The 5,000-nt window shown below is 50.6% G+C and overlaps 2 non-coding genes across 2 annotated transcripts in view; both read left to right on the plus strand.

Annotated features, from left to right (window-relative positions):
* The first annotated feature begins 1,289 nt into the window (after positions 1-1,289).
* LOC143219671 (5.8S ribosomal RNA) lies at positions 1,290-1,444 on the plus strand. The gene has a single exon (XR_013011434.1). It is a non-coding gene; the product is annotated as a 5.8S ribosomal RNA (ribosomal RNA).
* Positions 1,445-3,014: 1,570 nt separating this feature from the next.
* The window catches only part of LOC143219673 (large subunit ribosomal RNA), a 4,008-nt gene continuing 2,022 nt past the window's right edge, over positions 3,015-5,000 (plus strand). The window contains exon 1 of the ribosomal RNA XR_013011436.1: positions 3,015-5,000. This exon is cut by the window's right edge and continues 2,022 nt beyond it. This is a non-coding gene — a ribosomal RNA (large subunit ribosomal RNA).

Below are 5,000 nucleotides of genomic sequence, written 5' to 3' on the forward strand. Positions count from 1 at the left end.
GTCGTAGGTATATGTCCGGAGTCGTCCGTTCGAAACGGTGTCTCGAAGAGGACAAACAAAATCTCAGGGTAACCCGTGGTAAACGCGCGGTTGCACGCGTTTGTGTTATCGTTCGCGAACTATCGTGAAGATAGACGAGACGCGAAGGACCGGCTCGTGATGCTCGCCTTTAAAGCAGTCGTGAGTCTGACACCCTACTCCGTGCGTGTGGCCCAATAGTGCGCACCGCGAGAGCGTGGGACGAATGACCGCTGCCAGAGCCGACTGTGAGTCCCGCTCTCTATTTGTATCGGGTTCGCGTATAACCAAGAGCACGAAACGTTGCTGCGCCGCACGCGGTGTTCGTTGACGACGGAACGTATATTTATTATAATATTATACATTCGCCAGAGCGGACCGGCTCGTGATGCTCGCTTTTGTAAAGCAGTCGTGAGTCTGACACCCTACTCCGTGCGTGTGGCCCAATAGTGCGCATCGCGAGAGCTTGGGACGAATGACCGCTGCCAGAGCCGGCTGTGAGTCCGCTAATCTGTCGAATAAAATAAAAATATGGTAATATCGTTCCGACGAAAAACGGTGTTCCGAGAGGACCGGCCGTGACGCTCGCTATAAAGCCAATGGCGCGATTATTCCCGACGACACCCTACTCTCTGTGTGGCCCAATAGTGCGCGCAGACGAGCTTGGGACGAGAACGGGGATCGCGCCTACGGCCAGAGCCGGCTCGCGAGTCCGCTTGTATCGGAATTTATCGTTACCTCGAGCACACACCAACATTTTATGGAAATGTGTTTTATACGGGAAGTGGACCGGCTCGTGAAGCTCGCTTTTAAAGCAGTCGTGAGTCTGACACCCTACTCCGTGCGTGTGGCCCAATAGTGCGCATCGCGAGAGCTTGGGACGAATGACCGCTGCCAGAGCCGGCTGTGAAGTCCTCCGTTCTCACATCAAATGAAATGGAAGTGAAGAGGAGAGGAATATTATTACATCTCTGGATCCAGTATCGGGTTGTCTACGATCCCCGTCGTTTTCAGAGAATATATTCATCTCCGCGTTTTCCACGTTAACGGTTTTTCAATGTACTGTTCGCCCGGCCGTCAGATACGTGTTGCGTATCTGACGGTTTTTTTTTTTCCGTTTCCACGGACGACGATAGTGTCGTCCTTAAAACGACGCCTGAACGAATCTCCTTCGCGCGCTGGTTGGAGCGTTCAGGTACAATGCGTTCTTACGAACCGCAGAACAAGAGACATATACATATATTGATTTGTAAATCAAAAATATATACGATTACCCTGAACGGTGGATCACTTGGCTCGTGGGTCGATGAAGAACGCAGCTAATTGCGCGTCAACGTGTGAACTGCAGGACACATGAACATCGACATTTCGAACGCACATTGCGGTCCACGGATACAATTCCTGGACCACGCCTGGCTGAGGGTCGTTTACGTAACCATAAACTGCTTGCGTTGCTCTTGTAAGTCCCCGCCGTCGCTTACCTCTCCAAATATATTTTTGGAGGGCGCCAAAGAGCGTTTCGGAGTCGGGTTGCAAAGATGCTACGTACGAGCGAATGATGGGCGTTTCGTCGGCGTTTGTCGCGGTTCTGTGAAAATTGCCAATTTTTGCATTGCGTCTTATAAACACATACAAATATATATATATCTAGTTTCCACGAGAGGCGAAGTAGGGATTGGTATTTCTTACGTTCGGACTTGCGTGAGTGTTTTTACGGTGTCGTGAGTCGTATTGAAAATACGACCGCCCGTAAGGCACCGCTTCGACGAGGATCTCCAAATCTCTCACCTTCTCTGCGAAACGATTCGCCTTGCGGAAAGAAGCGTTTCCACTCATGAACATTTAACGCGCTCCCGACGTCGCCTGAAATGATGCGTATATACGAAAGAGGTATATTTACAAGAGTCTCGCGAGACTACAGAGATGGACACACAAATTATAAAAGAAAGAAAGAATACTGTGTGGCACACAGAGTGTGTGTAGTGTGGCAATGTTAAGCCCCAGGGAGAGAATATGCCTGTGCGTGGATGAGTTTCTTAACTCTACGTTATAATTGCCATACGGCGGAGGGTCGTCGTTGCCGGCGATTTCGACAAACACATTCCTTTTCGAGTCTTCGAGGGAAGAGACGAAAGAGATCTCTCGTTCTATCGCGAACGCTTTGATGATCGATGGACAGCGGAGCAAAGCGCAGCAATGTGCGGGATGGAGCACGTCGTACTTGATCGGGTCGGAATTATTCCCCGTCGTCGACGTGTCCTCGCTAATCTGTGCGATTGCCATTCCATCGCCACGTTCGCGTTGAATCGTATTGATGACGGCCTATGTGCGTCTTGAGATCTTACTCTCTTTCTCTCGTGTCTCTAATTTGGTTTTGTGTTTGATCGATGATAAATCGTTTCGTGCGCAACGTTTCTGTACCCCCGTGGTTTTTGGTTCAATTATACAAGAAGTAGAGAGAAAAAGAAATCCCACCGGGTTATATGTATTATTATTTTTTTTTTTATAATAATATGTATACTCCTCTATTGGCGAGGCTTATTTCGAACTTGATTGTCACACGACGCAAAAGACACACTTGTGTGTTCACGCACGGAACAGCACCGCGGAGAGAGAAAAGGTATATCCAATGATGAGAACCTTTATGTCGGTCGCCCCATGTCTTTTCTTTTCTTCATTGTCGATTCGTGCGGAACCGCGCGATCTGTCGGTCGTCCAGTCCCCGAAAGTTCTTTTCGACGGACGTTAAAGTTAACCGGCCAGATCGTCTAGCGAGAGTTTCCGATCGACACACGAGATGAAGAAAGAATTATATTGACACTTTGGTGTGGCGCATAAGGCATATATCGGTTTTTTGTTTACCTTTTTCTCTCTTCTGTCGTGTAGTGTTGTTTCGTTTTCTTTTTTTTTCTTTTTTTTTGTGCTTTGTACGTTTTCGCGAGTACTACTTTTACGCTCTTTCGGCCGAAACACACAAAATTTTGTATCACGTACGACGACCTCAGAGTAGGCGAGATTACCCGCTGAATTTAAGCATATTACTAAGCGGAGGAAAAGAAACTAACAAGGATTTCCTTAGTAGCGGCGAGCGAACAGGAATTAGCCCAGCACTGAATCCCGCGGTTCTGCCGTTGGGAAATGTAGTGTTCAGGAGGGTCAATTTATCCCGAGACGTCGAACCGCGTCCAAGTCCATCTTGAATGGGGCCATTTACCCGTAGAGGGTGCCAGGCCCGTAGCGACTGGTACGCGTTTCGGGAGGACCTCTCCTTAGAGTCGGGTTGCTTGAGAGTGCAGCCCTAAGTGGGTGGTAAACTCCATCTAAGGCTAAATATGACCACGAGACCGATAGCGAACAAGTACCGTGAGGGAAAGTTGAAAAGAACTTTGAAGAGAGAGTTCAAGAGTACGTGAAACCGTTCAGGGGTAAACCTGAGAAACCCAAAAGATCGAATGGGGAGATTCATCGTCGACGAGGCTGGCTTCCGTTGGTGCGCAGATAGCCCGTAATGGGCCACTTCGGTGGTTCCAGTGCGAGGGTACACCATCTTCGGCAAATGTTCCGGTCGCGTAGTCGTGCACTTCTCCCTTAGTAGAACGTCGCGACCCGTTGCGTGTCGGTCTACGGCTCGAGTTGTTGCCTGTCGTGTCGCCTTCGTGCGCACACGGCAGACGCTCGATCGCCTGGCCGGCTGCGTGACGGTACTCTGACGGTATCGGGCCGCAACCAATCCATTTTCGAATGTGTGTGCGTCAGGCCCGCCGCAAGCTCGGTTAGTTTGTCACCCGGATGGTACGGACCTAGCGCCGGCTCCGGGCCTAACCAGCTGTTAGCAGGCGGTGTCCTCGGACTGGCCAAGCTTTGAATTACCGGTCAGCGACGCTACTGCTTTGGGTACTCTCAGGACCCGTCTTGAAACACGGACCAAGGAGTCTAACATGTGCGCGAGTCATTGGGACATGTAAACCTAAAGGCGCAATGAAAGTGAAGATCGTACCTTAGCGTCGATCAAGGGAGGATGGGCCGCGTCACGATGCGGCCTCGCACTCCCGGGGCGTCTCGTTCTCATTGCGAGAAGAGGCGCACCCAGAGCGTACACGTTGGGACCCGAAAGATGGTGAACTATGCCTGGTCAGGACGAAGTCAGGGGAAACCCTGATGGAGGTCCGTAGCGATTCTGACGTGCAAATCGATCGTCGGAACTGGGTATAGGGGCGAAAGACTAATCGAACCATCTAGTAGCTGGTTCCCTCCGAAGTTTCCCTCAGGATAGCTGGCACTCGCTCGTTCTCTTTTGATGAACGTGTGCGAGTCTCATCTGGTAAAGCGAATGATTAGAGGCCTTGGGGCCGAAACGACCTCAACCTATTCTCAAACTTTAAATGGGTGAGATCTCTGGCTTGCTTGGATCAATGAAGCCACGAGATTATATTGGATCAGAGTGCCAAGTGGGCCAATTTTGGTAAGCAGAACTGGCGCTGTGGGATGAACCAAACGCAGAGTTAAGGCGCCTAAGTCGACGCTTATGGGATACCATGAAAGGCGTTGGTTGCTTAAGACAGCAGGACGGTGGCCATGGAAGTCGGAATCCGCTAAGGAGTGTGTAACAACTCACCTGCCGAAGCAACTAGCCCTGAAAATGGATGGCGCTGAAGCGTCGCGCCTATACTCCGCCGTCAGCGGCAAGTGAGGTTGACGTTAGCTTTTTTTAAAGGCGCGTCTTCCATGAAGCTCTGACGAGTAGGAGGGTCGCGGCGGTGTGCGCAGAAGGGTCTGGGCGTGAGCCTGCCTGGAGCCGCCGTCGGTGCAGATCTTGGTGGTAGTAGCAAATACTCCAGCGAGGCCCTGGAGGACTGACGTGGAGAAGGGTTTCGTGTGAACAGCCGTTGCACACGAGTCAGTCGATCCTAAGCCCTAAGAGAAATCCTATGTAGATGAGGTGTCCTAAGAGAGAGCAAAATATCATTTAATGATAAACAAAA

Source organism: Lasioglossum baleicum, unplaced genomic scaffold (genome assembly GCF_051020765.1).
Source record: "Lasioglossum baleicum unplaced genomic scaffold, iyLasBale1 scaffold0057, whole genome shotgun sequence".
NCBI lineage: Eukaryota > Metazoa > Arthropoda > Insecta > Hymenoptera > Halictidae > Lasioglossum > Lasioglossum baleicum.